At 40.1% G+C, this 25,515-nt stretch overlaps 1 protein-coding gene across 11 annotated transcripts in view; it reads right to left on the reverse strand.

Moving 5' to 3' along the window:
* gab1 (GRB2-associated binding protein 1) overlaps window positions 1–25,515 on the reverse strand; it is a 143,044-nt gene that overhangs the window by 78,371 nt on the left and 39,158 nt on the right. The window contains exon 1 of one of the 11 annotated variants that reach the window (XM_061881172.1): window positions 7,373–7,527. The exons of 9 other annotated variants lie outside the window; for them this stretch is intronic. The gene's annotated coding sequence lies outside the window, so the exon portion shown is untranslated. Of the gene's footprint in view, window positions 1–1,950; window positions 2,045–7,372; window positions 7,528–25,515 lie in introns of those variants that run through there. One more of the 11 variants, XM_061881174.1, reaches the window with a different exon arrangement.

Raw genomic sequence — 25,515 nt, forward strand, 5'->3', positions numbered from 1 at the left:
CTGATGCAAAGTGGTAAAGAGTTCTGTGGTCTAACAAGTCCACATTTCAAATTATATTTGGAAACTGTGGACGTGGTGTCCTCCGGAACAAAGAGGAAAATAACCATCCGGAATTGTTATAGGCACAAAGTTGAAAAGACAGCATGTGTGACGGTGTGGGGGTGTATTAGGGCCCAAGGCATGGGTAACTTACACATCTGTGAAGGCACCATTAATGCTGAATGGTCGATACAGGTTTTGAAGCAACATATATTTTCATCCAAGCAATGTTATCATGGACGGCCCTGCTTATTTCAGCAAGACAATGCCAAGCCACATGTTACAACAGCTTCATAGTAAAAGAGTGCGGGTACTTTCCTGGCCCGCCTGCAGTCCAGACCTGTCTCCCATGGAAAATGTGTGGCGCATTATGAAGCGTAAAATACGACAACAAGACCCCGAACTGTTGAACAACTTAAGCTGTACATCAAGCCAAAATCGTAAAAAGAATTCCACTTTCAAAGCTTCAACAATTAGTTTCCTCAGTTCCCAAACGTTTATTGAGTGTAGTTAAAAGAAAAGGTGATGTAACACAGTGGTGAACATGCCCTTTCCCAACTACTTTGGCACGTGTTGCAGCCATGAAATTCTAAGTTTATTATTATTTGCAAAAAAAAAATAAAGTTTATGAGTTTGAACATCAAATATGTTGTCTTTGTAGCATATTCAACTGAATATGGCTTGAAAAGGATTTGCAAATAATTGTATTCCGTTTATATTTACATCTAACAAGTTCCCAACTCATATGGAAACGGGGTTTGTAGTCGATATATCGCGGGTTTATCTGTGTGCGATAGAGAAAATGACTATATTGTGATATTGGAGTATACGTTCTCACACAGTTGCTTTTAGCTGCGGGCATTACACTAGAGGCTTTTCTCACTCTTTCTTATCTCTCCTTCTCACAGAGACATAAAACAAGTGCACCTTCTTACATACGTCACATACAGTCGCGCGTGCAACGTCATACGTCCTCACGGAGCAGAGAGGTAGCAGCGTGGGCAACATTAGCTGTGATGCTAGTGGTGCGGTGCGAGTGGTAATACGAGAGAAAGAAGGTGCGAATCTGGTAACAAATGAAGAAAGAATTAATTACCAAGAAAAACAGCAGGGAGTCCATCGTCTGGCGGTGGTTTGGCTTAGGGCTGGGCAATATACTGATATACTCGATATACCGCGAATTTGTCTCTGCGCGATTTAGAAAATGACTACATCGTGATATTGGAGTATACGTTCTCACGCAGTTTCTTTTAGCTGCGGGCATTACACTACAGGCTTTCCTCGCTCTTTCTTGTCTGTCCTTCTCACAGGCAGCAAGCACACCTTTTTACATACAGTATGTCACATACTGTCATCTCATACGTCACGTACGTGTACGCCCTCCCGGAGCAGAGAGGTTGCAGCATGGGTAACGTTAGCAGTGATGCTACCTGAGCTGTGCGAGTGGTAATACGAGAGAGAGAAGGTGCGAATCTGGTAACAAATGAAGGAAGAATTAATTCCCCCCAAAAACAGCAGGGGGTCCATCTTCTGGCGGTGGTTTGGCTTTAGTGAAGTGAAGTGAAGTGAATTATATTTATATAGCGCTTTTCTCAAGTGACTCAAAGCGCTTTACATAGTGAAACCCAATATCTAAGTTACATTTAAACCAGTGTGGGTGGCACTGGGAGCAGGTGGGTAAAGTGTCTTGCCCAAGGACACAACGGCAGTAACTAGGTTGGCACAAGCGGGAATCGAACCTGCAACCCTCAAGTTGCTGACACGGCCACTCTACCAATCGAGCTATAAGTATATATAAGCTTTAAGTGGGAATATGTCCAACAGACAACCGTCAATTGTCAAGTGTGGGGCAAAAGCGTTGCTACAAGAAATAGCATTACTACTAATATGTAGCATTATTTAAAAAGTCACCTGCTAGAGAATGAAGAGTGCATACTCCGCATGTCAACATCTCCATTCAGTGCCACACCATCAAAATGCCGAGGCAAACATTTCCACATCAACACTGTAAGAAAAAAATAGTGATTTTTTTTTAGTTGTGATTTTCTTCTCTGATGAAAGTTTAAAAGTAGCATATTTTAATGCAGTATGGACCAGAATGTTTCAAAGTAGACACATAGAATCATCATACTGGTGTGATTATACGTATCAAGTACTAATTCAAAGCTAAGGAAAAATATTGAGATATATATCGTGTATCACAATATGGCCTAAAAATATTGCGATATTAAAAAAAGGCCATAACGCCCAGCCCTAGTTTGGCTTCAAGCAGGAATATGTCGAACATGTCAAGTGTGGGGCAAAAGCGTTGCTACAAAAAGTAGCATTATTGCTAATATGTAGCATCATTTGAAAAGTCACCCGCTAGAGAATAAGGAGTGCTTGAAACTCTGCATGTCAACATCTCCGTTCGGTGCCACACCAACAAAATGCCCAAGCAACCATTTCCACATCAACACTGTATGAAAAACTTCATTCAAGGTTAAGGCAAAATATGGAGATATATATGGTGTATCGTGACATGGCCTAAAAATATTGAGATATTAAAAAAAGCCCACATCACCCAGCCCTAATTCAACGTTATGTGAAATATGATTGCCAGGAGAGGGCAGCACATATCACCTGGAAGGTGATGCCAAGTCTTCAAAAAAATCTAATTTAAATGTGTGGCGGCCCAAATGTCTATAGGGTAGGCTTTCCCGAATAATTAAACGTATGGGAAACACTGGGGTAGGATTAAAACAACAACTCTGTTTCTGCAGGTATAAAACTAGCACCACGACCAAAACTAGCAAATTAGTCCATTTTAAGCACTAAACCTGGGATTCGTCTTCAACACAGTAAATATCACCAGTTCTCATGGCAAAGGAAGCGTCTTAATCCCTCGTCTCTCTGAGAGAAAACAAGACCGAATCTTTGTTGAACTGGGAAAGGAAGAAAGGGAAGAAAAAAAAAAGAGTAAAAATCACATCCTTGCTTTGTGTGCGAGGGTCCCATCTTCCCACACACGGGTCAGAAACACAAGGTTGAGAATCCCGCTTCTTCCAGAAGCAACAAAACAAAAAAAAGCTAAAAAATCTATTTTTATTTTTGTGAAAAAACAAAACCAAGGCATGACGAATGCATGCTGTATTAAAAAAAAAAAGGGGGTCTGGTAGCAGCAGCAACACTGAAGGCTACAAGTTGGCTCCACACCAAAAACAGCCTGCCTGACATATCCTATGTAGGTTACATTGGTGCGTTCCAGCTCGGGGCCAGGAATAAACTGGCATCTGCTGCGTAACGTAAAGACAGCGGCTCGCATGTGTTTGTTTACGTGCAATAAAAAGGCCCAGTTATGTTAACACCAGCTAGGATTACCAATGCCAGAGGGGTAGAAGCAACAAGCTGGCAAGGTTTCACTTTCTGCACAAAAACGCTCTTGCATGCTTTGTCGATGCATGCTTGTTGCCAATGTATGGATCCCTAAAGCCACTAATCATCAAAACAAGCTCGTGGCAGACCTTTATCTTACACATTTCCTCCACAAGCGACCTCTGTCAAGTTACCGTATGGGTGGGACTCTGCTTTCATGTGCAGCTGTGCTCATTCTCACTCGCGACCACCTGACTTAAAAATGTATGACACAAGTCCAAGGGGGTGTATTTCCAAGCTTCTGACCAGATCAAAGGCCTTTCAAGATTTGGGTAAAACAGGGTTCCTATGATTATCAGCAAATGTAATTTACTGCTTTTTACAGACATTTTTAATGCCAGTTAAAGATAAATGCAATGCCCAAGTCCCATCCAATACAATTATTGCAGACCAAAAGTTGAAGCACATCTCCTCATTCAATGCCTGTTCTTTATTTTCAGGACTATTTACTAGAGATCTCCGATAATGGATTTTTTTGCCGATATCCGATATACTGACAACTCTTAATTACCAATACCGATATCAACCAATACCGATATATACAGTCGTGGAATGAACACATTATTGTGCCTAATTTTGTTGTGATGCCCCGCTGGATGCATTAAAGTTAAAGTTAAAGCTAAAGTAGCAATGATTGTCACAAACATACTAGATGTGGCGAAATTATTCTCTGCATTTTACCCATCTCCTTTGATCACCATCAGTTTATGGTGATTTAACCCCCACTTGCAACCCTTAATACTGAGTGCCAAGCAGGGAGGTAACGGGTCCCATTTTTTTGTATAGTCTTTGGTATGACTCGGCCGGGATTTGAACTCACGACCTACCGATCTCATGGCGGACACTCTAACCACTACGCCACTGAGTAGGTCAAATTAAACAATGTAACAAGGTTATCCAAAATAAATCAACTCAAGGTATGGAAAAAAATGCCAACATTGCACTCATATTTATTATTGAAGTCACAAAGTTCATTATTTTTTTAAGCAGCTTGGAATTTGGGACACACTCTCCCTGAGAGAGCATGAGGAGGATGAGGTGGGCGGGAGTTGAGGTTGCGGGGTTGTATATTGTAGCGTCCTGGAAGAGTTAGTGCTGCAAGGGTGTCTGGGTATTTGTTCTGTTGTGTTTATGTTGTGATATGGTGCAGATGTTCTCCTGAAATGTGTTTGTCATTCTTGTTTGGTGTGGGTTCACATTGTGGCGCATATTTGCAACAGTGTTAAAGTTGTTTATACAGCCAACCTCAGTGTGACCTGTATGGCTGTTGACCAAGTATGCGTTGCATTCACTTGTGTGTATCAAAACCCGTAGATATTATGTGAATGGGACGGCACGCAAAGGCAGTGCCTTTAAGGTTTATTGGCGCTCTGTACCTCTCCCTACATCAGAGTACGCAGCGGCGTTTTAAAGTCATAAATTTCACTTTTTGAAACCGATACAGATAATTTCCGATGTTACATTTTAAAGCATTTATCGGCCGATAAAATCGGCAGTCCGATATTATTATTTACATTGTAGATTGTCACTGAAGGCATTAACACTATGAATGTGGAGTGGAACATGTGGAGTTATGTACTTAACAAAAAAGGTGAAATAACTGAAAACATGTTTTATGTTCTAGTTTCTTCAAAATAGCCACCATTTGCTCTGATTACTGCCTTGCACACTCTTAGCATTCTCTCCATGAGCTTCAAGAGGTAGTCACATGAAATGGTTTTGACTTCACAGGCGTCATAGTTTTGATGCCTTCAGTGACAATCTACAAGGTACATTGTTGCAAATAAAGAAAACGCATTGAAATGAGAAGGTGTGTCCAAACTTTTGGCCTGTACTGTATATAGTCCAAAGCTTACAATTGTCTGTACACACACATCATTGTAAGTTTGCAATGATAATCTTGAATAGTTGAGGTTTACATTAAATGTACACTGGCTTTGGTAAATTGGCTCTCAAGACTGTTTCATCTGAGAACGTGTTTGTATATTTATTTATTGTTTCCTGACTTGGCATATCTTTCGGAAGTGTCTTAAAATAACCACAAACAAGAGGATACTCTTTTAATCAAGATACTTTTTTTTTCTATTTTTAAATAGTCATAACGTTTAATGGAATAATAAATGAACATCAAACTAAGAGTGTTAGGAAATGGAAAATTGATTTAAACATTTTAGAATGGATTAGAATGATATTGGAAAAATTCCAATAAGCCATTTAGATGCATACAAAATAAACTGAGTCAATAGAACATTTGGAGTTAATTGTAGCAACAATTAATCGATTGAATTTATGAATTTGATTAGAAAAAATGCTTAATTTATCCTCTGTTGCATTGATTAATCGGTTAATGAGTGTAACTAATAAAATATATTTTAAAAGGCAGTGGAAAAAGAGACAGACTTGCAGGGGAAAAACCTTCTTTATCAGGTTTTTGGTAGACTAGTAAAACTGCACTGCAGTGGAATTCATATTAAAAATGCCTCTTAACCAAAACAATGTCAGGCCCCAAGTCACAGAAAAACTACTTGTCTCTTTACATGAGTGGAGGAAGAATATACACTGAAACTATCGTAATGTTAGGTCAGTGAAACTTAAACGTGTGATAAAAAGTTATGAAAAACGATATCTCAACTCACCTGGACCATTAGTCATTTAGGTGATTCAGTGTTTTTACGAGCAAGAGGCATCACAAATTAACTGAGGGTTAAGAAGTGATCGATTATGTTAATTTATCAATTTATCGAACCTTAAAGCAACTGATAAAGTGCACCTAAACCAATAAAGTGCGCATTTTTACACGTACCATATTTTTCGGACTATAAGTCGCAGTTTTTTTCATAGTTTGACCGGGGGTGCGACATATACTCTGGACCGATTTATGTGTGAAATGATTAACACATTACCGTAAAATATCAAATAATATTATTTATCTCATTCGCGGAAGAGACGAAGAAAATGTCAGCAATTGTCACACACACGTCAACCAATAAGAATTCGGCGGGGGAGGGTCATGGCAGAAGAGCATTGTGGGTCATGGAATGCTAACTGCTACAGTATATGCTATATGCTACTACCGTAGTTATTAGAATGGATCATGTCAACGTTGGCGGTAACTTATAAAAAGTGAGAAGGGCTGAACAAAAACGGCACCGAAAGGGAAATCATGTAGTGCAGATTACAAGCTGGACGTAGTGAAATATGCAGCAGAAAAGGACAAGAGGAAGTGGCGCATACCTTTGGAGTTGGCAGAGTTGTTTAGAAGCCACATCCAGGAAGAAGATTTCATGGGATTTATGGATTAGGAGTGAGAGATAGTTTGGTAAAGGTATAGCATGTTCTATATGTTATAGTTATTTGAATGACTCTTACCATAATATGTTAGGTTAACATATCCGTTGCTTATTTATGCCTCATATAACCTACACTTATTCAGCCTGTTGTTCACTATTCTTTATTTATTTTAAATTGCCTTTCAAATATGTATTCTTGGTGTTGGATTTTATCAATAAATTTTCCCCAAAAATGCGACTTATACTCCAGTGCGACGTATATATCTTTTTTTCCTTCTTTATTATGCATTTTCGGCCGGTGCGATTTATACTCCGGAGCGATTTATAATCTGAAAAATACAGTAGTAGTTTGTAAGACCTTTTAACCTTGATTTTAATGGTACTTGGGTATTCTTTCTGAGACATACATACAGGAGCTTTGTGAGAATCCACAAATTGAAGGAATCATAAAAGAATAACCATTAATTGAACATGTGGTGTTAATTGTGTGGTAATACTTAAGCCTTCTCCTTTGACACAATTCTTAACAAAAAATATATTCTTGATCGTGAAGGGTAAGCAATTGCGGACGGAGTACTCTTACATGAATACCTTGCAAAATATTGGTCACAGAAATCAGAGATGCTTACCAAAGTCCAGGAGCAAATGCCGAACTAAATCGTCAAGAAATAGCCGGTCTTCAAGTATGACCACTGTGCAGTTAATCTCATGGCTTCAACAGTCAACCGGAGCTTTTTCTTGAAGGGGGCGGAGGATAGTAGGCTTTCACCAATGCAATCATTCCGTATCATTCATTAGATTGGCCACAGACTGAGCGGGGCGGGAGGCGAGCAGGAAGGGAAACGGAGAACTGTGGCAAGAGGAAGTTGAGGACAAATCAGTAAATCTGGTTACCTGTTGTTTATATTCAAAAGCTTAAGTCTGTTTCTTGTTCTATGATCTGCCACCACAAGCAGCAGCGACTTGCCTAAAAGACCCGTTCAAGAAGAGGTTAAAAAGAAGGGTGAAGTATTAACTCCAAAAAAGGAAGGAGTTTAAACATTAACAGGTATGACTGAGCGGGAGTGCGGCAGTTACATTCAAGTCAGCCTGAAGCGCTAACGGTATTTAGCCTTTTCTACCTCCGGAGAAACAACCAGCTTAGACCAAAACATGTTGTGAAGTAGCCACATTCAAAAAAAAAACACACACACAAGGCAAAAAAAACATCCCCTTTGTGGAAGTTTCCACGTTGTGAGCGCTTTTTATCTTCCTGCTTTTTATCTTCCTGGTCATCTGGTTCCGACACGAAATTTCCTGTTTTGCCTCCTTTTGTCACTTTTTGCAGGATAGTGAGGGTGCTATATTTAGCAGAAACATATTAATAATGTCACAATCAATGCCTAATTGTTTGTAACTGTTCAAAATTGAGAGGTTCTACACTTAAAATGAACATTTTATGTGAACTCTTATATTAAAAAATGTCATTAAAAGGTCTTCTGTTTTATGGTAGTGTTGCTAAGGAGTCAACACACCAACACAATGACCATGATAAACAACATAAAACACGGTTTGGTTACGGATCTTCAGGACAAGTATGAGTAACAACACAAGAGCTGATGACGGGCAACTGTTTTGCACCCCTGTCAGAGGATATTAAGGGCACTCACGTGGCAAGATAACCATGAGACTTGCCACGCGAGTCAAAGATAGGCAAGGCATCTGAACTGATGACCTGGTTTTTCAAATTTAGGTTGATTTTCATCAGAAAGTTGGATTCCTGATTTCATTCCTTCTGTACTTTGAGTTCAATTGTACAAACACCTTTAAAACATCTTGAAGCACACTCTTATTGATGGCAAAACTCTAAAACCTTTCAGTATTTTGATGGAAGTTTACAAGCTTACAGATTACAGACTGAAGACCACCTTCAGAGACCTGTTTTCTAATGTACATTTCTGGACAACTCCAGGGTCTAACACATAACTTAAAAGTGCTGTTAAAGAACAACCCTCCAACTAGCAAGACAAAACACTGAATGACTTACTGGTTATCTCATTAAACATCCCGACTGGGTTTTGAAGCTTAGTCCAACAAGAGTGCCGTCCATTTCTTCTCTACTTTGGGTTCAATTGGACAAACGTCTTTAAAACATCTTGAAACACACTCTTATTGATGGCAAAACTCTAAAATCTTTCAGTATTTTGATGGACGTTTACAAGCTTACGGATCACAGACTGAAGACCACCTTCAGAGACCTGTCTTCTAATGTACATTTCTGGTCAACGTCAGGGTCTAACACATAACTTAAAAGTGCTGTTAAAGAATAATTGTCCAACTAGCAAGACAAAACACTGAATGACTTAGTGGTTATCTCACCAAACATCACGACTGGGTTTTGAAGCTTTGTCCAACAAGAGTGCCGTCCATTCCTTCTTTACTTTGGGTTCAATTGGACAAACGTCTTTAAAACATCTTGAAACACACTCTTATTGATGGAAAAACTCTAAAACTTTTCAGTATTTTGATGGAAGTTTACAAGCTTACAGATCACTGACTGAAGACCACATTCAGAGACCTGTCTTCTAATGTACATTTCTGGTCAACATCAGGGTGTAACACAGAACTTAAAAGTGCTGTTAAAGAATAACCGTCCAACTAGCAAGACAAAACCCTGAATGACTAACTGGTTGTCTCACCAAACATCCCGACTGGGTTTTGAAGCTTAGTCCAACAAGAGTGCCATCTCTGCTGCGGTCCGCCCAGCCCCACACTTGTCGAGTGCGGCCACTTTTCCTGCCGACCGCTCCGACTTCCCTCCCCGCAAGTCTGCAACACCCCGCTCCAATAACCCCTGGCTCACAGGAAGTAGACACAATGGACTGAAAATAAAATATCGCCTCCCCCCTGGCTATAACACTGCCCACCCTAACCCAACCGCCCCCTATTTCTATGCACACTTCTGCATAACAGCAAACCTACGAGAGAGGTGACCCAAAAATATCAGGCACTACTCCCACGTGCCAAATACTAAATTATCCTACCTTCAAGCAAAACTTTCTGAACCCTTCTAAAAAAAAACACACAGTGTAAGCTGTAGAATTTCAGGTATTTCTACAACAATGGCAACAACAGAACTAAAATCTCAGTTCTGTCTCTTGACTGAAAGGTTGTTGTTATTGTAGCAACTGTGTACGCCAGACCTGGGCAAATGAAGGCCCGAGGGCCACATGTGGCCCGTTGAGCTTTTCAATCTGGCCCGCCGGACATTCCCAAATAATTTTTTTTAGATCTTTAAGATGGAAAGTGTAGCTGCCATTATGATGTGCAGTCATGTTTTCTAATGATCTTAAGTCTTCAACTATATAAAGTATTTCAATGGTTGAAATCTGTGTTTATGGATGATATACCAGTTACTATGGTCATCTAATTAGTTACTATGGTCATCTAATTAGTTACTATGGTCATCTAATTAGTTACTATGGTCATCTACATCACAGCAGCTCAGATGAGGCACCAAGTAGTGTGGGCGGGAAGCGTTTCCACGGACGCGGAAGGAGATTCCCTTCCCTTTTATATATATATTAGGGGTGTGGGAAAAAAACGATTCGAATACAAATCGCGATTCTCATGTTGTGCGATTCAGAATCGATTCTCATTTTCTCAAAAAAAAAATCGATTTTTTTTTTTTTTAAATCAATCCAACAAAACAATACACAGCAATACCATAACAATGCAATCCAATTCCAAAAGCAAAGCTGAGCCAGCAACACTCAGAACTGCAATAAACAGAGCAATTGAGAGGAGACACAAACACCACACAGAACAAACCAAAAGTAGTGAAAGAAAAATTATATTATCAATAACAGTATCAATACTAGTTATAATTTCAGCATAGCAGTGATTAAAATCCCTCATTGACATTATCATTAGACATTTATAAAAACAAAAACAAAAAAGAACAATAGTGTCACAGTGGCTTACACTTGCATGGCATCTCATAAGCTTGACAACACACTGTGTCCAATGTTTTCACAAAGATAAAAATAAGTCGTATTTTAGTTTGTTTAATAGTTCAAACAAATGTACATTATTGTAATCAGTTAATAAAACACAGTCCTTTACAAATATAAAAGCTTTTTTTTTTTAAATCTACTACTCTGCTAGCATGTGAGCAGACTGGGGTAGATCCTGCTGAAATTTATGTATTGAATGAATACAGAATCCTTTTGAATCGGAAAAATATCGTTTTTGAATCGAGAATCACGTTGAATCGAAAAAAATCGATATATAATCAAATCGCGACCCCAAGAATTGATATTGCAAAGAATCGTGGGACACCAAAGATTCGCAGCCCTAATATATATATATATATATATATATATATATATATATATATATATACACACACACACACACACACAGTATATATAGGTATGTATGTATGTGTGTCCTGTCTGTATTTTGCATAACAGGGATATTTTTTTCTCCAAAATGTTTAACTCAAAGAAATCGAGCAAAAACTAAAGTCCACTGCAGAAGACGCTGGTTCTCAGGAGAATATTGCTGTGAATGCAGACTAATGACTGTGCCCACATTATCCTACAGGTGACAAATCAACATAATTATGTGAAAGCTTCATTGAAGAAAATGTCATGTCACCACGTGGCTACACAGTGCCTTTTTTGCATTGAATGGTCGAGAAAAAACAGTGACCATGTCCTTCCACGCAGTGATCCCAGCTCCAGAAGTCTAATCCAATCAGTCCAATGAAAAGGATTTCAAATCACATTTGGCAGTCAGTGAGAGGTTTGGCCTGGAACGTGATCTAATTAGCCGCTCTCTCTTTGCTGGCGTTATGGCCACTCGGAACTGGGTGGAGATGTGGCGCTCTGTGTCAAGATAAGCCTGGATGGACTCTGACATGCGCTAAAAAAAAACCAACAGCAACAAGAAATGGTATCTCTCCCCAAATAAGAGCTGAAAGCAAAGAGGCTTGTGTCACAAGATGAAAATATACTGCATACTAGGGTTGAACGTTTACCGGTACTAGTATAAGTACCGCGATACTAGTGACGCCCCCAGTGTAGCCCCCAGGACCTGGCTGAACCCACTCCAACAGCAGAATGACATCTGAGATTGCAAAGGACTCCAAGAAGAAGACTAATGAATCATATTCGGTACTATACCACCTCTACCAAAGTACCGGTTCCCCGCCCCCTTTTTTTAACGGGGATGACCGCGTGTCATCGTCACATCATGACATTGCTGGTTTTACGAGCAGAGGAGCATGTTCGGCAGTGCGCAATCACGGAGTACTTACAAGCAGACACGGTGTGTAGACAGAAAAGGGAGAACGGATGCATTTTGGCTTGAAAAGTAAATAAAAAGGTGAAGTTATAACACTGAAACGCCCTCAGGAAGAGGTGCTTTACGACATGGCTGGCTAGCTAGTTGGCGGCGACAGTCCAGCCACAGTCTGCAGTGTTTTAGCGACTTCTAAATCACTAATCCTCGTCTCCATGGCGACAAATTAACTACGTTTCTTACAAGTATTATCCATGCAGGACGAGGAGTAGCTAAACATGCTTCGCTACACAATGCGATGAGGTAGGGATTGACCAGGGTGTACCCCGCCTTCCGCCCGATTGTAGCTGAGATAGGCACCCCCAAAGGGAGTAAGCTGTAGAAAATGGATGGATGGAAGGGTTCACTACACACTGTAACTCACCGGTGTCACAATGTAAACAAACGCCATGGGTGGATCTACACCTGACATCCACAGTAATTATACAAAGTACAGGCGCGTATCTAGTCAATACTACATCGGTCTTCTTTATCAATCAATCAATCACGTTTAGTTATATAGCCCTAAATCACGAGTGTCCCAAAGGGCTGCACGAGCCATAACGACATTCTCGGCTCAGATGCTTTTAGCATTACAACATTTTTTTTTAAACTGTATATTATGTTCATGAAGTCAGGAAATATGTTCCTGGACACATGAGCACTTTGAATATGACCAATGTATGATCCTGTAACTACTTGGTATCAGATCGATAGCTAAACTTGGGGTATCATCCAAAACTAATGTAAAGCATCCAACAAGAGAAGAATAAGTGATTATTACATTTTAACAGAAGTGTAGATAGAACATGTTAAAAGAGAAAGTAAGCAGATATTAACAGTAAATGAACAAGTAGATTAGGGTTGTCCCGATCCGATATTTGGATCGAATCGGCCGCCGATATTTGCCAAAAAATGCGTATCGGCAAGGCATGGGAAAATGCCGATCCAGATCCAGTTTTTAAAAAAACTCTAAATCGGTGCTTTGGAAAACACAGACCAAATAATACATTCCACTCTTCTGCTGCTCCCTAAACTCCGTTCCACATTTTCCAGCACACCTTCAAAACATCCACAAGTCTGTGTTCTAACCATTCAGACGGCCGTGTGAATTAAAAGTTACGGTAAAAATGTCAGCTGTGTGGGATTATTTTACCCTACAAAACAAAAAAGATGAAGAGGTGGAGTGTAAAACATGCCACAATAAAGTCAAGCGTGGTGGTAAAGTTGTAACACATTTTAATGACTCTTGCGAATGAGAGGCTTTTTAGCACTCATCATAGATGAAGACAGGAGCAGGCTGGCACCTGAGCATCTTCAAGTGCTTGTCTTTCTTAGAAAGAATCTCCCCATTATGCTTGGACTTCAATTGTTTGCACCCCCCACCTGAGTGGGGCAAACAATTGAAGGGAGTGTGTAGATATATATTTTTTTAAGAGTACACTTGTTCAAGAGCAAGTATTGATGCTGAGTTATAGACATTTTATCTCACTCAGGTTGTTTGTGTGTTTTTCTTTTTTTAATAATGTTTACAGCATTATTTGCACTTTATACTGTTCACTTTTTTACTGTTTAATGATGCCATTTCTGTTTGTCATGTATCATTTTTGATATTTTGTGTTTATCCTTGAATACCAACTATTGTGTATTATTCAAACTCACCTAATTATGCTGGCTAGTTGTTATCAAGAGTACTAAAATCCTTTCTAGCATGAATCTGACAACTAAGTAGGCTAAATAATTTTAAACTTTAATACATGCTCGGATAGGCCAGTATCGGCCAGTATCGGTATCGGATCGGAAGTGCAAAAACCTGGATCGGGACATCCCTAAAGTAGATTAATAATTAATTTTCTACCACTTGTCCTTAATGATTTTGACAAAATAATAGAATGATAAACGACACAATCTGTTACTGCATATGTCAGCAGCTAAATTAGGAGCCTTTGTTTGTTTACTTACTACTAAAAGAAAAGCTGTCTCGTATGGTCACTATTTTATTTGAGGACAAAATTGCAATAAGAAAAATATGTTTAATGTAGCCTAAGATTTTCTGTTGAAATAAAGACGACAATGACATTTTTTGTGGTCAGCTTTATTTAGAAAAGTATCAAAATACATTTTGGCACAGGTACCAAAATATTGTTATCGGGACAACCTACTGCAGGGGTGTCCAAACTTTTTCCACTGAGGGCCGCAGACTGAAAAATCAAAGTATGCGGGGGCCATTTTGATATTTTTCTTTTTTTTAAACAATACAATAGTTGTTGCTTTTTTACCTTTATGGCTTTCCTCAAGTTTGGTCCCTGGTCTCCGGAAGGGTCTCAGTCGTAAAAATGTTAGAAATAAGTCATAAATAATTTTTTTTTTCATTAAACGCTTGAATCTCGAGATCAACTTCAGGTCTGTCTGCCGTAACAACATTTTTTTAAATTGAGTTCTTTTTGTTTATGGCCTTTATGTGAAAACCCTTACTTATATGGCAAATACACAAACTATGCAACAATTTCCCCCAAAACATTTCAAAGTGGAATATTTGACGAGAAGTAATTGAAACCCTAAATAGGTCAATAATTCATAACAATAAAAAAAAGAATAAGAGAACCATTATGGAAACGGAGCCAACATTTCATCATCCATCCGTCCATTTACTACCGCTTGTCCCTTTTGGGGTTGCGGGGGGTCGCTGGAGCCTATCTCAGCTGCATTTGGGTGGTAGGCGGGGTAGGGCTGAGCGATATTGCCTTTTTTTAATACCGCAATATTTTTAGGCCATATCACGATACACGATACATATCTCCATGTTTTGGCTTAGCCTTGAATGAACACTTGATGCATATAATCCCAGCAGTATGATGATTCTATGTGTCTACATTCAAACATTCTTCTTCATACTGCATTCATATATGCTACTTTTAAACTTTCATGCAGAGAGGGAAATCACAACTAAGTCAATTTATCAAAAGTGTATTTATTAAAGTTATTAGCAGGTGTATTTTCAAATGATGCTACATATTAGCAGTAATGCTACTTCTGGTAGCAACGCTTGTCCCCCACACTTGACAAATTAAAGTTGTCTATTCGACATATTCCCGCTTGAAGCCGAACCACCGCCAGACGATGGAACCCCTGCTGTTTTTCTTGGGAATTAATTCTTCCTTCATTTGTTACCAGATTCGCACCTTCTTTCTCCGCAACAACCCGCTAGCATCACAGCTAACGTTAGCCACGCTGCGACCTATCCGCTGGGCGAGGGCGTATAGGTATGAGGTGACAGTAAGTGACGTGTGTAAGAATGTGTGCCTGCTTGTCTGTGAGGAGACAGGAAAGAGGAGAGTGTAATGCCCGCAGCTAAAAGCAACTGCGTGAGAACGTCTACTGGAATACTATATCGTCATTTTCTATACCGCACAGAGACAAACCCGCGATATATATCGTATATCGCCCATCCCTAATTTATATTATTTTACTTTTAACGCTTAAGTCTATAGATCTATAGAACTTTTTTCATAGTTTTTTGTTTGTTTCATGCCCTTTTTGTGGAAGAAAACCTTGTTTCGCACCAAATATGCAATATTATCCCCCAAAATATTTGAAAGTGAAATTGTTCCAGTGAAGTAATTGGAGCCTTTAGCAGGTCAATAACAGTCCGCATGGCAGCTTTGTGTTATTAGTGTCAACACTGCAACTTTTTCTAGTTACATGTCACTGTTTACTCTTTTATTACAGTCTTTATGTTTTACATTTTTATTATAGTATTTTTTAGAATGGGCCGGGGGCCATTAACAAATTAGCTGGGGGCCACAAATGGCCCTCGGGCCGCACTTTGGACACGCCTGACCTACTGCATACTGCAATATATCAGTAATTGTCCATAGAAGAGGTTGTGTTGAATGTGCTTACTCGTGTCCTGTTTGACGAGTGAAGGTGCTGAACATGCACAGGCTTGTTTCTCAGTTAAACATGTCGGACACACCTCCACTATTATAATTTTTTTTTTCCCAGCCAGTCCCCTGAAACTGCTCCACACCTCCTGCCGCTCTCTGTTGTGACATTCTGATGATACCGCTTCACTTTCAGTTGAAAGGGAATGTGTGTGAACGCATACCTCCCAGCTTGTAAGGTTCTCAGGTTATTGTGTGGGATCCCTCGCAGGCTAATACCACAGGCGGTCAAAAGTATGCAACAATGCCATGAATTGATTAACGGGGACCCCGACTTAAACAACTTGTTACCATTTAGTGGTCAATTGTACGGAATATGTACTGGACTGTGCAACATACTAATGAAAGTCTCAATCAATCAATCAATCAATCAAGCCATGATGCAAATAATAAAGAGTTTTCTATGTGTGTGTGTGTGTGTGTGTGCAGTATGTGCTTTAAGTGGCTGACGATAGTGACAGTGACAGATAGTGATTAAAATGAATGTATTTTAAAGGACATTTTAATTGTCAAGAAACTACGGGTCTCAAAACTGACAGCAAGGTTTAGGTTCTCATCAATATATATATTTAGTATTTTTTTGAATTACAGAAAAACTAACGACATATTGGACAAATTCATAAATAAAAGTGGAACACTCACAGAGAACCATTATGGAAACGGAGCCAACATTTCATCATCCATCCGTCTATTTACTACCGCTTGTCCCTTTTGGGGTTGCGGGGGTCGGGGGGGTCGCTGGAGCCTATCTCAGCTGCATTTGGGTGGCAGGCGGTGTAGGGCTGAGCGATATACTGTATTTTTCGGACTATAAGTCACAGTTTTTTTAATAGTTTGGCCGGGGGTGCGACTTATACTCAGGAGCGGCTTATGTGTGAAATTATTAACACATTACCGTAAAATATTAAATTATATCATTTATCTCATTCACGTAAGAGACTAGACGTATAAGATTTCATGGGATTTATGGATTAGGAGTGAGAGATAGTTTGGTAAAGGTATAACATGTTCTATATGTTATAGTTATTTGAATGACTCTTACCATAATATGTTAAGTTAACATATCCGTTGCTTATTTATGCCTCATATAACCTACACTTATTCAGCCTGTTGTTCACTATTCTTTATTTATTTTAAATTGCCTTTAAAATGTCTATTCTTGGTGTTGGGTTTTATCAAATAAATTTCCCCCAAAAATGCAACTTAGACTCCAGTGCGACTTATATATGTTTTTTTCCTTCTTTATTATGCATTTTCGGCAATTTATACTCCGGAGCGATTTATACTCCGAAAAAAAACGGTATCATTATACACGATATATCGCGGGTTTGTCTCTGTGCGATATAGAAAATGACTATATCGTGATATTCGAGTATACGTTGTTTTAGCTACAGGCATTACATTACAGGCTCTTGTCGCTCTTTCCTGTCTCCTTCTCACAGACAGCAAGCGCACCTTCTTACATACGTCACATACTGTCACCTCATACCTCACATAGGTGTACGCCCTCGCGGAGCAGAGCGGTAGCAGCATGGGTAACGTTAGCTGTGATGCTAGCAGAGCTGTGCGAGTGGTGATACGACAGAAAGAAGGTGCGAATGAAGGAAGAAGTAATTCCCAAGAAAAACAGCAGGGGGTCCATCGTCTGGCGGTGATTTGGCTTCAAGTGGGAATCCGTCGAACACACAACCGTAATAAGTCAAGCATGCGGTAAAAGCGTTGCTATAAATGTAGCATTAATGCTAATATGTAGCATCATTTGAAAAGTCATCTGCGAGAGAATGAAGAGTGCTTACTCCACACTTCAACATCTCCATTCTGTGCCACACGCCCACACCATCAAAATGCCGAGGCAAACATTTCCAGATCAACACTGTATGAAAAATATAGTCAACAAAAGAATTTAATAACATCCGTAGTAACCTACCACATAGCAAAGGGCGAACACTATTTGATTTCCTATTATGCAGCTCATTTTTATTTGATACTTAAAATGTCTCTGACAATCTTATACTTTCTGTTTTCAAATGAGATGAATGTTTGTGCCACCGCTTAACTGTTTAATAAATACACTTTTGCTCAATTGAATTAGTTGTGATTTCCCTCTCTGCATGAAAGTTTAAAAGTAGCATATATTAATGCAGTATGAAGAAGAATGTTTGAATGTAGACACATAGAATCATCATACTGCTGTCATTATATGCATCAAGTGTTCATTCAAGGCTAAGGCAAAATATGGAGATATATATGGTGTATCGTGACATGGCCTAAAAATATCGAGATATTAAAAAAAGGCCCTAAGGCGGGGTACACCCTGGACAAGTGGCCACCTCATCGCAGTAATGGCGAGAATCAAAATAGATTGAACTTCAGGGGAAAAAAATTACCTAAGACATTGGTATGCATGTGCAACACTTAAAACTTTAAGTATATTCGTATCCATCCATCCATTTTCTACCGCTTATTCCCCTTCGGGGTCGCTGGTGCCTATCTCAGCTACAATCGGGCGGAAGGCGGGGTACACCCTGGACAAGTCGCCACCTCATCGCAGGACCAACACAGATAGACAGACAACATTCACACACTAGGGACCATTTAGTGTTGCCAATCAACCTATCCCCAGGTGCATGTCTTTGGAGGTGGGAGGGGCCTATCCCCAGGTGCATGTCTTTGGAGGTGGGAGGGAGCCGGAGTACCCGGAGGGAACCCAGGCAGTATGTGGAATTAAATGATGGAACGGATTAAGCAAAACAAGTGGAACAAAGAAGGGTCAAAGAGGCAGTATAACGTCCATGAGGATGAAGGGTTTTCCTTTGCCATGCAAAGTCGCACTTCGACTACTGTACAAGTGCCTGTGCTCAAAAAAGTGACCTTTGGTGATCATAAACAGGCGCTAAGAGACACACCCTGTTATATGTTACTGTTATATCATTAAAAACTCCCTTTTGCATAATTACATACATAAAAGTTGGTGATCCATGGTTGTTGCAATGGTAACAAAGATGCTATTTTGTTTATCAAAAAAACATTATTACTTTTCTGTACATTGTTTCCTTTATAAGTATATGCCTATAAATTGTATAAACGTTTACAAGCCTCTTCAATACAATGTTTGCAATTAGGGCTGGGCGATATATCCATGTACTGGATATATCGCGGGTTTGTCTCTGTGCAATATAGAAAATGACGATATCGTGATATTTGAGTAGACGTTCTCACACTGTTGCTTTTAGCCGCTGGCATTACAATACGGGTTTTTCTTACTCTTTTTTGTCTCTTCTTCTCACAGAGACATAAAAACAAGCGCAACTTCTTACATACGTCGAATACTGATGCGCGTGCAACGTCATACGCCCTCGCCGAGCAGACAGTTAGCGGCATGGGTAGCGTTAGCAGTGGTACGAGTGGTAATACAAGAGCAAGAAGGTGCAAATCTGGTCACAAATGAAGGCGGAATTAATTCCACGCGAGGTCCTTTGTCTGGCGGTGGTTTGGCTTCAAGCGGGAAGATGCTTTATGAGTATGCGGGAAAAGCGTTGCTACAAAAAGTAGCAGCACTGCTAATTAGTAGCATCATTTGAAAAGTCATCCACTAGAGAATGAAGGGCGCTTGAAACTCTGCATGTCAACATCTCGGCCGGTGCCATACTAACAAAATGCCCAAGCAACCATTTCCAGAACAACACCGTATGAAAAAAATAGTCAACAACAGAAGGAGATAACGTCTGCAGGAACCCACCACAAAGCAAAGGACATACACTATTTGATTTCCTGTTATACAGCTCATTTTTATTTGACACTTATTGAAATATCTTGTGTGACATCATGCACAAAAGTGCACTTTATTTGTTTTAAACTATTGTAGTCGCGTTCTGTACAAAAAGTGCACTTTAATTTAGTGTTGTTTTGATATGTCATCATAGTGACATCATGCACAAAAGTGCACTAATAGCTTGTTTTAAAATGGCTCTGACAATCTTTGCGTTTTGAAATGACAAGAATGTTTTGCCACTGCTTATTAAATACAATTTGGTCAATTGACTTATTTTATTTCGTCGAATAGCCGCCGGGGCGCTAATTAATTCAAAAGCTCTTCTCACTCCTGCGCTTATTCAAGGCATGCGGTAAAAGTAAGCAGGCGCTAATAATTTATAACCTCTTCTCACCCCTGCGCTTACCAATGGCATGCAGTAAGAAATTGAGTGTGATTAAAAAAAAAAAAATTAATTACAAATTCTTCTGCGACCGCGGCCCGGTGGTTGGGGACCACTGCTCTACAACATGTCATCACGCACACCTTTACACCATGCTATCTGTGTCCCAGCCAGACGCATGCATTTCGCTGCTTCTCATATGAGATTGCAATGCATATTTGGTCAACAGCCATAACGTTTACACTGAAGGTTGTGATATAAACAGCTTTAACACTCTTACTAATATGCGCCACACTCTGTGAACCCACACCAAACAAGAATAGCAAACACATTTCGGTAGAACATCGGCTCTGTAACACATTATAAACGCAACATAAGAATTACCCAGAATGCCATGCATCCATGACTCTTGGCTATATTTTACACGCGCCCCCAACCCCGCCCACCTCAACCGACGCACGGAGAGGGGGGAGGGCGAGGTTTGGTGCTAGCGGGGTGTATAATATAGCCAAAATTCATGGATGCATTGCATTCTGGGTAATTGTTATGTTGCGTTCATAATGTGTGTCAGAGTCGATGTTCTACCGAAATGTGTTTGTTATTCTTGTTTGGTGTAGGTTCACAGAGTGTGGCACATATTAGTAAGAGTGTTAAAGTTGTTTTATATCACACCCATCAGTGTGATCTGTATGGCTGTGGAACAAGACCCCTGGTTTACACATAGTAAAAGCAAAAATAAACTCCTCCGCCATTTTGAAAATGACGACAGGGGAAGCGTCACTTGTGACATCACGAATTTGACCCGGGGGTAAAAGCAAGCATGCGCTTATAAATTTGGGGAGCGAGTTTGACCCGGCAGTCATTCAAGGCAGGCGCATATTACATGCCCGGCGACTACTCAAGGAAATACGGTAGTTGTGATTTCCCTCTCTGCATGAAAGTTTAAAAGTAGCATATATGAATGCAGTATGAAGAAGAATGTTTGAATGTAGACACATAGAATCATCATACTGCTGTGATTATATGCATCAAGTGTTCATTCAAGGCTAAGGCCAAATATCCAGATACTGTATATATGGTGTATCGTGACATGGCCTTAAAATATTGAGAAAATAATAAAAGGTTATACTGCCCGACCCTACTTGCAATATAAAAGAAAAAGCTGCAGTACTGTCACGTTTACACAAAACACAGGAATAACATCCATAATGATGACATCCCCAATGTCATTTTTTGGGCCACTTCCTTCATATTACCGGTAATACAAGCAGTGTCAGCAGTTTTTGTCTTTTTTTGCCAAATGCAAATAAGTTGCAGACATCCGAATTCCTAAACAAGTCATTTTAGGATAAAATCTAATTATTTAACCCAATTGACGATCTGTATCCAAAGACACTCGATCCTATTTTTGGGTGCAAAGTGAGCAGTGGGAATATCCCGGCCACTGAAGGCCTAAAGGCTGTCAGCACATTTTCTACGACTGGAGTATAACTGGCCGCCGCCTTCTTCATGCAACTTTCAATTTATTGCTCCTGCTGTGTGGTGACAAAAAAATTGCACTCACGCTGCGGCTTGTGGCTGAACAGGGCAGAATAAAATCAGGCCACCAATCAATCAAACCAACATGAACCATTAGGAGGACTGTGCCCTAGAAGCACACTGGCCCAGGGAACCGCCAAAAAGGCCTCAAACACAAACCCTCGATAGAATCTTCATCACGTGCCACGTAAGCAAGTCTCGTGACGACTTAGTTCAGATGGCATCGCATGACTGACACGGTGGAGTCGGCGGCTAAGGCTAACTACTAGCACCAGCCGCATTTTGGCAACCTACTATTAGCGTTTTCACTTCTTTGATTTTGTTCAAATAATCATTAAACCTACTAGGGGTTTTATGCTGGTGACTTGTTTCCCCCTGGAACGGCGTAAATGAATGGAACATATAGCCAAATTACCAAAGTATGAGTCAGTCATGACAACAAACTATCCATACACTTAGGTAAAACGGAGGGGCTGTCCGGGTGGAGTTTCTTAAATGCCTAATATATGTCTGGCATTTTAGGTTAGGGTTGCGTGTATTTTCAATGTACGTTCGGGGTTAAAAACAAAACAAATTGTGCACGCAGCAGCATTGGTGAGGGAGGGGCGGAGACAGAGAGAGCGAGAGAGTTATGATAAACGCGCATGCGTCGCCAGGCTCTGCTTTTTACCCATAGATTTATCAGATTTAATTTTTTATTATCTATAGCAGGGGTGTCAAAAGTGTGCCCCGGAGGCCATTTGCATCCAACAGGTAATGTTTAAAGGCCCACGGCACATTGTAAAAATACTATTAATATAAACAAAAAAATAACAAAAGTGAAATGAAAAAGCTTAAAAGTTAAATGTAATTTAGAAAAAGTTGCAACGTTGACTAATAAAACAAAGCTGTTGTTTTTTCAAACTGTCATTGCTCAAAACCTAATATTGAATCAAAATCAATGTTATTATTATTTTAGATTAGATTAGATTAGATAGTACTTTATTTATTCCGTCAGGAAAATTACAATTTTCAGCACAATCCCATTCAAGATCAGACAAACATTACAGGGAGACAGAACAGGATCGCTGAGAATAGAAGATTAAAATAAAATTAAAACAATCCCTGTAGTGGGGGTGCAGACTGAGGCCAAGGGAACAAAACAACAACTCATAGCCATAGTACACATCCCTCTTCCATGTGTGTAAGAGGGAAACATCAAACATCAAAGAACACAGAGGACATTAAAGACAAAGCAGCAGATACAAGCAGACACTTCTACATACAGCTATGAATAAAAAGTAAAAGAAACATATACACTGTGGTGGCCTCTGCGGTGTTCCACGCCATCGTCCGCTGGGGTGGAGGGAGCATGGCCAGAGACAGGAGCAGACCCAACAAAGCAACCAAGACAGCCGACTCCACTCTCGGCCAGTGTCCAGTCCGCATGGATGAGCGAGGATACGTCCAAGGTGACTGAGGTGTCCGACACCTGCTCACCCAGTCAAGACACCTATTCAAGGTTCCCATTACTTCATATCAAATATTCCACTAAATAAATTATTTTTCATGGAAGATTTTGCAAATTTGGCAATAAATACTGATAAAGTTGAGGAATGCTCATCAAACACTTATATGGAACTTCCCACAGGTGTGCAGGCTAATTGGGAACAGGTGGGTGCCATGATTGGGTATAAAAGCAGCTTCCATGAAATGCTAAGTCATTCACAAACAAGGATGGGGTGAGAGTCACCACTTTGTAAGCAAATTGTCGAACAGTTTTAGAACAACATTTCTCAATGAACTATTGCTAGGAATTTAGGGATTTTACCATCTACGGCCCGTAAAATCATCAAAAAGTTCAGAGAATCTGGAGATATCACTGCACGTAAGCGACGATATTACGGTACTGCATCAAAAACCGACATCAGTGTGTAAAGGGTATCACCACATGGGCTCAGGAACACTTCATAAAACCACTGTTAGTAACTACAGTCGGTCGCTACATCTGTAAGTGCAAGTAAAAACTCTTCTATGCAAAGCCAAACCCATTTATCAACAATATCCTGGAAGATTTTGCAAATTTGGTAAACAGAATAGTGGGAGAGTCCAGTCCATAGTGGATCTAACATAATAGTGAGAGTCCAGTCCATAGTGGATCTAACATAATATTGTGAGAGTCCAGTCCATAGTGGATCTAACATAATAGTGAGAGTCCAGTCCATAGTGGATCTAACATAATATTGTGAGAGTCCAGTCCATAGTGGATCTAACATAATAGTGAGAGTCCAGTCCATAGTGGATCTAACATTATAGTGTGAGAGTCCAGTCCATAGTGGATCTAACATAATAGTGTGAGAGTCCAGTCCATAGTGGATCTAACATAATAGTGTGAGAGTCCAGTCCATAGTGGATCTAACATAATAGTGAGAGAGTCCAGTCCATAGTGGATCTAACATAATAGTGGGAGAGTCCAGTCCATAGTGGATCTAACATAATAGTGAGAGAGTCCAGTCCATAGTGGATCTAACATAATAGTGGGAGAGTCCAGTCCATAGTGGATCTAACATAATAGTGGGAGAGTCCAGTCCATAGTGGATCTAACATAATAGTGGGAGAGTCCAGTCCATAGTGGATCTAACATAATATTGTGAGAGTCCAGTCCATAGTGGATCTAACATGATATTGTGAGAGTCCAGTCCATAGTGGATCAAATAACTAAAACATTTATATTTTGTTGTTTTCTTACTGTACCGAAAATGAACCGAACCGTGACCTCTAAACCCAGGTACGTACCGAACCGAAATGTGTGTCTACCGTTACACCCCTAGTATATACAGTATATATACTTTTATACGATAAACAGACGGGTCCTTAGCTTTCAGGAAGTGTCTCACTGCTGTTTTCATAAAGACACCTCCTACACTAGGATTACCAAAAGCATCCATTTCCTGACTATAGTTCCTTTGTCTAACCAATGGGAGTCACTGCTGAAAATCCTTCCCAGACTGTATGTGCTTAATTACCCTTGCTGGCTTCCACAGTGGACCATTCAGTCTGTGTGTACTCTTGAGGACAGCCAGTGTGAGAGGCAGATGGCGGCCCACTCACAGCCCGGATGAAGATGGGACCATCGCCCCGCAGCATTGGGCTTCCATTTCTTCTGTCTCTCCGCTGCTTCTTTCTCCCAAGCAGCACCTTGCTCGGCCACAACCTTGGCACTTACGTTCACCTTTTCCTCCCGTGGTTTGTCTCGCCAAATCAAAGGTGCAGCAGTCACAGGCACTTGTCGAAAAGTGCATGGTTAGAATTCAACACATTCCTTTGACATGGCGCACACGCTTAAATTGCAAGATCACGCTTTGGACTTGACCACTGACGGAATGGTGGACTCAAAACACAACAGCAGAGATTTTGCTGCAAAAACAAGCACAGTCTGGAATTATCAATCAATCAATGTTCAGCCCTAAATCCTGATTGTCTCAAAGGGCTGCACAAGCCACAACGACATCCTCGGCTGAGATCCCACATAAGGACAAGGAAAAACTCAACCCAATGGGATGACAATGAGAAACCTTGGAAATCGAGTGGATCTAACATAATATTGTGAGAGTCCAGTCCATAGTGGCTCTAACATAATAGTGAGAGTCCAGTCCATAGTGGATCTAACATAATAGTGTGAGAGTCCAGTCCATAGTGGATCTAACATAATAGTGTGAGAGTCCAGTCCATAGTGGATCTAACATAATAGTGAGAGTCCAGTGCATAGTGGATCTAACATAATAGTGTGAGAGTCCAGTCCATAGTGGATTTAACATAAGAGTGTGAGTC

This window comes from Nerophis ophidion, linkage group LG20 (assembly GCF_033978795.1).
Source record: "Nerophis ophidion isolate RoL-2023_Sa linkage group LG20, RoL_Noph_v1.0, whole genome shotgun sequence".
Taxonomy (NCBI): domain Eukaryota; kingdom Metazoa; phylum Chordata; class Actinopteri; order Syngnathiformes; family Syngnathidae; genus Nerophis; species Nerophis ophidion.